General features: G+C 34.0%; 1 non-coding gene across 1 annotated transcript in view; it reads left to right on the forward strand.

The window, feature by feature from the left end:
* Positions 1 to 10,416: 10,416 nt before the first annotated feature.
* LOC113381364 overlaps positions 10,417 to 10,953 on the forward strand; it is a 1,927-nt gene continuing 1,390 nt past the window's right edge. Inside the window, exon 1 of the ribosomal RNA XR_003367537.1 lies at positions 10,417 to 10,953. This exon is cut by the window's right edge and continues 1,390 nt beyond it. This is a non-coding gene — a ribosomal RNA (small subunit ribosomal RNA).

Below are 10,953 nucleotides of genomic sequence, written 5' to 3' on the forward strand. Positions count from 1 at the left end.
ATAAATACTTACAGAAATTAATTATACAAAATACACTACACTATTACACTGTGATAAACCAAGCTGGAACTTTTAAACTAATTATTTTTTTTGACAATTTTTGGTTACATTCTGATGTGTACAGATTGACTAACATCTAAATACTGAATGAATTGTGTTTACAAATTTTGTGAAATGTAAAAAAACTGGCAAACATATGTTTTTAGTAAAATAATAAAATAATAAAATACACGCTTCATTCAGATATGGTGGTGTTTTTAAAATGGTCAAGGATTATTTTATAGTCATTGCAAAGCGAATTGTTGTCCAATCTTTTATTTATGGCCGTCTCGTTGTGTAAAGATATTAGGCATCCTTCGCTAAATCGTCTTTTAAATAAATTATTTTCGAAATGTAAAATCGTGGGATTGGAAAAATCAATGTTATGTTTGAGCTGATTAATGTGATCCGTTAATTGTGTTTTATTCTGGTTCTTATTTTTAGAGTTGTTTTTGTGTTGTAATGTTTTTTTGTGCAAGTTTTGACTGGCAATTAAGCTTATAAACTAGATTACTTAAGATTCTTAGGTTAAATTTCGAGTTTAATTTTGTAAAAAGAGTTGAAAAAGTGTTATCGGAAGTACAAACTACTCTAATATTATTGTTATTGCAAAGTTTTCTTCACGGGTAATGTAATTCTTTAATGAAAGGTAAACTTATAGTTCCGACGTAGTTTTTAAGGTTTGGGTTTTCAATTGAATTATTGTGGCGGTTTTGGAGATATAGGATTCTATTTTTTGTTATGGATTGGATGAGGTGTTGCGGGTAGGAGTTTTTGGTTAGGATTTGTGAAATGAGAGAGAGATTCTTTCTTAATTTAATTCTTTATTTACTGTGTGATAATAATGCGTGGTCTATTAAGTTTATGATTGTGCCTATTTTGAGAGGGGGTGGTAAGAGTGGTAATTAAGATAACGGCCTGAGTATGTTAATTTGTGATACCAATCAGTTATTATATTATTATTTTCGCGAAAGAAACAAATGGAACGTGAATAAATTTTTTTTTAAAGAATTAAATAATCTGAAATGAATATTTAATGAATTAAAAATGCAATTCTAGATTAAAATATTTATTTTCATGAAAAAAAAATCGAAGCATTTTACTGTAATATTTTTTTAAAATGATATCATGTGAAAATCTTACAATATACAAGTATATAATAAATTTAAACTAATAAAATAATACAATAAACCTAACAAAATAATACAATGAAAAACTTAACTATAATATTACAATAAACTTAACTAAATATTCCAATAAACTTAAATATTCCAATAAACTTAACTAAACCTAAAAACTAATCCTTTCTTCCGGTCTTCTCTTCGTTCCTGGTGTACCGGTCCTGTGCGTGACGAAGCCATCCTCTATTGTAGTCTCCTACCCGAGCCTCCGACACTTTAATTTCCTTAAATACCATTTCAGCTACAATCTCTGAGATCATTGTTAGTTTAAAAAAATAATACAAATATTTTAGGTAAAGTGTTTCATTATTTACTAATATAAGAACATCATTATTACCTTTTATCAATTTAACAAACAGCAGACTTCCAAAACAAACAGCTTACTTTGCTCCCGGCCCAGCTGTACTCCTTGGCAACCACATCAGTAAATATAATCTTGCATAATGAAACAGTTGCCACTACTGGACATTGTCCGCCATTACGCGCAAGCCGTGTTTTCTTAATATAAAAACAGCATATCATTATTACATACTCATTATACGATCCTTTTTGAATAAGTATATATTTAGCAAACTCCGTTTTGTTGTGTCAGTTCTAAGCAATTTCTCAAAATCAACTAATATTTCGTCATTTTCCACCAGCTACAATCTAAACAAGTCTTCACAATTGTCAACATCCTCTTCGTTCCTCTGCAGCGGTTTGTTGACCACTGAATTGAGCAATTCAGTAATCCGCTGCAATTGCATTTGCACCCTCGAAGTGCTTTTCGTTGTATCCTCTTTGCTTTTCGTTATTTTCCTTTTTACATCCTCTTGAGAATCTGCATTTGTTATACTTTTATCATCTCTATAACATATTTTTAAATAATGTTAGTAGCAACTTACCAATTATATGCTGCATTTGCAATCCAATCCTTGCCATGCTCCTTTTAGTTTCCTCCTGCCCACTAGCTCTCTGGATTTGTTCTTGGGAATCTGCATTTGTTAAATTCTTTCATTATCTTCATAATATATATTTACATTTCATTAGTAGCAAAGCAACTTACCTATTATCTGCTGGGATTGCATATTTACTTTCTCTGTGCTCCTTGTTGCGTCATCTTTCCTTTTCATCTGTTCTTGGGAATCTGTATTCGTTGAACTTTTTTATTATCTTCATAACATATATTTGCATTACATTGCATTAGTATCAACTTACAAATTAGTGGCTGAACCATTGTTGTCAGACACTACTGCTCCCAGCTGCTTCATAAATCCCACATGTAGGTGATTCTTAAATTTATTATTGTGTATTGCATATTAATTCTTAAATTTATTATTAAGAGTTCTCATTACAATACTTACGAGTATTAAATATCAATCTTTTGGCAGCGGGTTTAGGTTTTCACTGTATGGATGATGAAGCTTGAATACCTAAAATGTATTTTTAGATAAATGAGTGTCAATTAAAAACAGAATTTATTTAATATTTTTACTTCTGGGCTGTCCATAAATCATTGGTGTGTTATTGGCAACATACGGTACCTCAGGTGGTGGTGGTAAAATACTATGCTCTAATATCTCTACTTCCTCTCCACTGCTGTGGTAAATTCTTTTACGTTCATGTCTCTGGACTTTGTGCAACTCTATATCCGATGTGATATCGGAGTGGTTTTCGGCTTCCTTTAGCTTCTCCATTGCCGACTGAAATATATCTGCAAACGCGATATATTACAAATATTCTTGATACGTTTATTATCAATTATTCCTCTTTACTCACCGGTCGATGCAAAAATTTGCTTAACTTTACACGCTATCCATGTAACGGGCGGAGTAAAAGGTTCCCTCATTTCCCTCGCCGATCGATAGTAGAACGCATTGTCCTTGTAGATTGGGTATAAACAGGTGCCTTCAGTACTGTTATACCATTTGCTCGCAATAACGTTGACTCCATCCTCGAACTCAACAACCATGTAGGGTTTCTGACCTATCTAAAACAAAAGCAATCATGATAATCTCTAAAATTATGAATATTATATACTATGAAAAATTTAATTATATATTACAATTAATGGCACTTTGAATAGTTACTTACATTTCACTACCATCCAAATATAACTATATGAAACATTTTACCTTGATATATTTAGAAATAGGCACACAACTTATAAATATTCAAACTTTATCCTGAACTCCTGAAATCTCTTGAACTAGATCAGCAAACTCTTGAAATGAATCAGCAAACTCTATAAACTAAAAAAAATTATCAATAACAAACAACTTACTATCATTCCATTGGAAATGCTACATATTTTTCCATTTTTGTCCCAAGAGGAAATACTACATATTTTTTCTTAACTTCTGTTATTGGCCATGATTCCAAATCCGATATTCCACTCAGCATATATTCTCCTATTAAAGATGATTTGCATGGATGATCATACAAATCATCTTTCATTTTGAACTCTTTTCCAATAACTACCAGTTCCTGTCTAATCGAACAAAATGCAATGTTAATAATATTAATAATTTGGTCATTATCCAAAACACAAAATGGACCTGATTTTAACCTGGTTACTGTCTTTACATTTTTCTCTATAAAGTGCTCTTTTACCTCGAAATACCTCTTGTAAATTTGCTGCACTGGTTTATCCGACTTTCGTATAAATTTTTTCAACACCTGCATGTAGTTTTCAAATTTAAATGCTCTGAATGAATCCAGATTACCAAAGCTTCTTGTATCATTTGCTAAATGCAATATGTTATGAATATTATGGCTAACATTATGTTCTCCATATAATAACATAAAACTATTAACAAAATAATGCAGTAGTTGTTCAGCATAATCCAGATAGTCATTCAACAAGCGGTCGTTGCACAAAATTTTAATAGCCATATGCAGTGTTAGAAAATTCTTATAAAAGTCAAATGAAACGTGCGATTTCAACACCAGTGGACCACTATATAATAAAAATTGTCTAAATTCTGTAGCCTTCCAGGATTTTACATATTTCAATGATCGAGGTCTTCTAGCAAACACCTTAGGATATAAAATATAAATATAAGAACCTTGAACCTTTGAAATTTTGAACAACTAAAGTATCCAGTGTGTCCGTTTGTTTGCAGTATAAATTATTTTGCAGGGGTATCACAAACAAAATATTCAATTGAAGTTTCATAACGACTTCCGCTGTGAGCAAAATCCCCATTCACTAAGCCAATCACCTCATCAAGAAATTCACTTAAAAAATCATTCGAATCTTCAGGTTTCTCAAGCCCGAAGTAGAGTCCTATAATAAAAATATATTTAGTAGGAATAATGGTGCACAATATAAGCCATATAGAAATATTCAAAGAACTTGATACAGGCAAACCGTCAACATTTTATTCTTAATTCCATGATAGAAGAATTTAACTTAACAAGTTAACAATCCAAACTGAATGTATTCTCCTGGGATCATAACTTTCGATACTGCTGTCCTTATTGTCTTTAGACCAGGAGTCTGCTGGTAAATCTTTAAAACAATCATGCTTTTTAAACCCTTAAGCAGTGCCGATACAGCATTAACTTCTTGTATAACTTCTTCATTGAGGCTCTCCTCAGAATCTGAAACTGAAATGCTTATTATTTTAAAAATATTCCTTATTATTATATAATTATATAAAAATAAATTTGTAATCACCTTGATTCTCAAGTTCGTGAAAAGATGACGCTATAAAATCATTCTGACAACACGCTTAAACTAAAATATTTACAAATACATTTTTATATTATCATTACTATTAATTAATTAAATAAAATTAAATCTATAATTACCTTGATCGTGATGTTCATGAGATTGCATTCGAAAATCATCCTGAGTATTGGCACTTGTTGAAATTTCAACATCATGGACAATCATTTATACGAGAAAAAGTTAAATTTTTCTTTTTTCCGAGTTGATTCTTTCAAATTCAAAGTCAATGGATTTGCGAAAATTTCTAGTCGACATATTTATATGGAGTTTCTTTAAGAAAAATAAATCAGCAAAATCACGTTATAAAGCTAGAACAGACAAGCACGAATTTATGAGTCTGGGACAAAAATAGACCTATTTGGTTAAAAGTTGTCAAAATTTGGTTAAACCAGCAAAGTCAAAATTTGGTTAAACCTACCGCAGATCAGATATTGTGCCATTTTTGGTCGATGTTAACCTAGCGGGTAGAAAATTGGTCAAAGCGGTGCGACCGAAGATGCGATGCGACTCGTACTGTGTGGGATGTCTCGGACCTGCATGTTTACTGATTGTTTAATCCAAGTTCATTAACACATTCTTCAGTTATAAAATACGATTGAGAGCCGGAACCAAGTAAAACTCTATATATCTTCCATTCATTATTAGCATTTAAAATTTGAACTAATGCAGTTGACAGTAAAGTTTGACTTGATTCGTTTTCACTATGACATGAAATATTTTGCAAAGATTGCGTTCGCGGTTGTGTTGTTACAGTATGAGTTGCGTTACAAATATTACATCTTTTTATTAAGAAACATTGATTACTACTATGGTTATTACTTAAATAGTTTGTGCAAAGATTTCATTTGACTGAACTTCACTCACTCGATTGCTAATCCAAGGATTTCTTTATAGAAAACTCATACCAATGTCGATCTAGATATTCTTCCTTGAATTTGTTGGCCCGACTGAGTCCAGATACCAATTTATGGACGTGGTGTAGGAATATGTCTTTTCATTACAGACAATCAAAACTACAAAATTATCCTATAAGTCTGCGCGTTAACGAACTATCACTTTTAGGAGAATATCCTCTATGGGCAATGTAAAACGAATTATTTATATTCGAGTCGCTTGCACACCCCCACTGCTGTATACTATATGCCCAAATGAGAATTATAACTGTCTTAAGGGACTATTCTAGTGTAGAGCGATGAATTTTAGGTCATTTTACAAGTATCGTAAAAGAACGCAATGAATGTTTCTATTATCCATTATTATTAATATTTTTAAAATACAATACATAAATTAAAGGAAAAAAAGTTAAAAATTGAAGAAACTGGCAGATGATGAAGTGGGGGGTCTCAAAAAATTGGCACTTCAGTCTTGACATGATTCCAGCCCTCCTAGCCATCCGAAATAAAAGAAATAGTAGATAGGGACATTCATTTCATTCATTATTTATTCTTAATCTATATAGCTCGAGCTTTCACTCATTGTTAAGTAGCGTCTGCTTGATAATTGATTATTTCTCGAATTTTAAATTTTATGTTTGTAGGTGTTGTGCAGGACCTTTGGCTGTTAGTGGGCTGACGTTTCCATCCCTAACCACGTGGAGGCGGTCCTGCCTTTCTAGGTTTAGTCTGATTTATAGGTTCTAGTTTTAGTTTTGACATGCATTTCTTATTTTAATGGCTTTTGCTGAAAAAACAACAATCCCCATGTAGTTTACTTTGCTTTCCAGGTACACATCAAGGTTTGTATTCCCTGCTATTTCAAAAAGGTTTTGCCTACTTAATTAATCATATCTGTCGCATATGGCCAGCATGTGCGCGCTTGTCTCGCTTTCTCCACAGAAGGGATATTTGTCGTCTTCTGTGGCGCCCCTTTTGTAAAGTGTGTGCCTAAACGGACCGTGTTCGGTCATAATGTACACGCACTCTCTATTGGGTTTAAACTACTTGTTTCTTGTAGCGTATGTTACATCGCCAATGTAACCGTAGGTTATCTTACCCGTATTTGCCAATTCCCATCTTTTCTGCCATTCCGGACTTATGACTTTCTTTATCCTCTAGATTGAAGGTTTCCCTGCTTGAGTTCGCTGTCAAGTTGTAGTTATAATTATTCCAGCTTATTTTCTCATTTCTTTTTACAAGGTTTATGATATCTTGCTGTGTAACATCTAAGCCTAGAGGCACCGCGGATAGTTTGAATAAAGTTAAAATCGAAAGAGAGAAACTTGACTTGAAACCTTTTTAATGACTCAAACAAAGTGTCCAAAGGCGTAATAAATTCATTCTCGAAAAATGGTCAAATTTGGAGCAAATGCTTTATTGAATGAACTTTATTACGCCTTTGGACACTTTGTTTGAGTCATTAAAAAGTGGTAATAAAGAAAATAAATAATAACATTAACCAAAACACAATTTAAAATATAATATGATTTATTTGCTGGATGTGGTCTCCTTGAAATACAATATGGAACAGGACGTACATAAACACAATAAGCCTAATCGCATAGTAACATAGTATACTTCACTCTGTATTACAAAGATAAGACGCGCGCGAAATTCGAATACACAAATACATTTGTCCATATTCCCGGGCGATGCAAAGCATCCAAAATTTTACATTATTACATTAATTATGAATATTACATTAACATTTATCAAAATGGTAACTTAACCTAAAAATACATAACATAAATGAATAATTTGATCGTAATCTCAATTTGATACACATATTTTCGAAAAGTGGACTGTATAAAGATAATAATAGTAATCAATAATAATTCATTTTAAATTATTATATTCTAATTGAGTAAAAATCTATTCTAACATTCTAAAACAATACATTATTTAAATTTAACTTATAAGATATGGAATTTCATATATTTATTCTATCGGAAGAGGTACAATTTTAGTTATTGGTCTAGTATAAATTCCTTTATTAGTTTTAATATTAACGACTCTAACTTTACCATCTGCACCTGGTTTTATGTCTACAATTCTGGCAAGTTGCCAGTGCAATGGTGGTGCCTTGTCTTCCTTAATTAATACAACACTATCAATTTTTAAATTTGAACAACTGTCTGACCATTTATGTCGGGTCTGTAATTGGTTTAAATATTGATTTGACCATGTTTTCCAAAATTGATCACGCATGGTCGTAATCTGTTTATAAATTTTTAATTTATTTGCACTCAAATTTGGATTATATGGTTCTGGTACAGGAGTCATTATATCACCTATTAAAAAATGACTGGGGGATAAATATGACGCATCTGTGCTGTCATCCGACATACTTAATAAAGGACGTGAATTTAGTACTGTTTAAACAAATAATTATAAAAAATAATATAACTATATATAAATTCGTTTTATATTCATTGAGATCTATAAAAATCAATAAATACATAATTTTATACAAAAGTTTAAAAAAACCCAAAAAACACCTAAAAACTCAATAATTAACTATAATTCATATTGTCCATATATATAAAACTGTTTGAACATCTAACAAAATTTTCGACAAAAATTTTTCTATCATAAGGGTTCACAGTTCGAAATTTTCCCAGACTTTTGTCTTGACGATTCACACCGTAAGCGCGAGCAGGCCCTCGCCGCAGGTCAAATGCACATCGCTTGGGACTCAGTCAAATACCTACGCTGTGCGATGCGAGCGAGCTCAGGCTAAAGTACGCTATGTTGTTCGGGCGGGTACGGATATCATTCCCCGGTGTAGTTTTTACATCATATTCGATACTTTTAGTCTGTCAATGATATATTAGCGTAACTTTTAATAATGTTGTGAGCCACATCTAGAATTATATACCCCGTATATATTCGGATGCTGGTTTGCGGCTATAGATAACTGGTGGTAGGATCATTCGTTTTTAAACGTTCGATCAGAGAGAGTTGAAATTATTTGGGTCTGCGGACCGCAAATATGAAATCTATATATTTTAATAATATAGAATTTTACAAATTGACTACGGTCAAATATATGTGAATATAGCAGAACTAGCAAAGCTTCTCGCAGCGATGGTCTTTCGTTTTATGAACGTTTGATCGGAGCGAGTTGAAATTATTTGGGTCTGCGGACCGCAAATATAAAATCTATATATTTTAATAATATAGGATTTTACAAATGGACTAAAGTCAAATAGATGGGTGGTGCAGCAGAACTGACGAAGCTTCTCGCACCGAGGATCATTCATTTATGAACGTTCGATCGGTGCGAGTTAAAATTATTTGGGTCTGCTGACCACAAATATGAAATCTTGTGATTACTCGACAAATTATTGCTGTAATCAAGTGCGCTCCTATAGTATAATATACTGTGGGCAAAAGCTTCTGGCAATGATCATTCGTTTCATTAACGTTTGACCGGAGCTAGTCGCAAAATATTGCGCAGTGTGCAAAGCAGCGTGACGCAGTTTACAACCGCTTAGCGCTCTTATGCATTGTGTGAGAGCACTGCCATGTATATCTGCTCGGTATCGCCAAATGCCTGAGCGAATGACGAAGTTCGTTGTGAAAACGGCGTTCTTTTTGAATATTATACTTTAAACGCATAGCTCAATCAATTCTTTGGGCGCTAGATGAAAGTCTAGTGTTTTAAAGTCGATTGTAGTAAACGCTTGCGTTAGTATTCTATATACTCTGCACATTTATTCAAATTGTGCGAATTTGAACATTCGCTTCATTGCGTTGTTTAAGAAAATGAAAAATCAGCGAAAGCAGATTTTTCAATCTCACACACAGTGAAATATTCGTATTTCAATTTTAAAGCGAGGACGTTTGTTTTTGGACCACAACGTGCTCTAAAATTGCTAAAGTGGTTGCGCGTCCTAGAGAATTTATTTTCTTGCGACCCGCCATATAGCCTGTCCAGACCATCGCGGTGATGGTTCGCACGGTAACCCGAGGCGACCCGTCGCTGCAGGTCAAACTGTCGTAGACCGTGTCTAGAATAATATACGCCGTATATGTTTGGATGTCGGTTTACGGCCGGGTTCTGGACCTTATTTATAAGTGTTCAACCATACTGTACAGCATATCCGCGGGCATGTGTCGTTGACGCAAAGACTCTTATGCGGAAAATAAAATATACAAATGCAATCAACTCAATACTCTCCGAGCGAGAATAAAAGTTAGTTATAACGATGAATTCTTATAATGAATTCGCCCCGACGTTTTCAATCTAACGAAGGGTAAAGAGACTGTTTGAAATTAACTGGGTCTGCGGACCGCAAATTTCATGTACGGACCGCCGTTTCGACGGTTGTTAAAGGTCTAGCCTCTGTGTAAGCGCAGAATATATAAAATATCAAGTCGCGATGTAAACTGTTCGTCATGTCCAGGGAATATCGTACGACTCAGATATATATATGTAAGAAAATTCGTTGTTTAGAAATATTCATCGAACTTTTCTATACAAAGTGTGGTCTCTCGGGTGACGCCGAGGGACATTTACGCACTATGCTATTATATATATAGCACCCTGGTTGATCCTGCCAGTAGTATATGCTTGTCTCAAAGATTAAGCCATGCATGTCTCAGTGCAAGCCACATTAAGGTGAAACCGCGAATGGCTCATTACATCAGTTATGGTTCCTTAGATCGTACCCACATTACTTGGATAACTGTGGTAATTCTAGAGCTAATACATGCAAATAGAGTTCCGACCAGAGATGGAAGGAATGCTTTTATTAGATCAAAACCAATCGGTGGCGGGCTTGCCTTGCTCACCGTTTGACTTGGTGACTCTGAATAACTTTGTGCCGATCGCACGGTCTAGTACCGGCGACGCATCTTTCAAATGTCTGCCTTATCAACTGTCGATGGTAGTTTCTGCGACTACCATGGTTGTTACGGGTAACGGGGAATCAGGGTTCGATTCCGGAGAGGGAGCCTGAGAAACGGCTACCACATCCAAGGAAGGCAGCAGGCGCGCAAATTACCCACTCCCGGCACGGGGAGGTAGTGACGAAAAATAACGATACGGGACTCATCCGAGGCCCCGTAATCGGAATGA

Source organism: Ctenocephalides felis, unplaced genomic scaffold, assembly GCF_003426905.1.
Source record: "Ctenocephalides felis isolate EL2017-DRISC unplaced genomic scaffold, ASM342690v1 CF-g0.4_SCAFFOLD_02837, whole genome shotgun sequence".
NCBI lineage: Eukaryota > Metazoa > Arthropoda > Insecta > Siphonaptera > Pulicidae > Ctenocephalides > Ctenocephalides felis.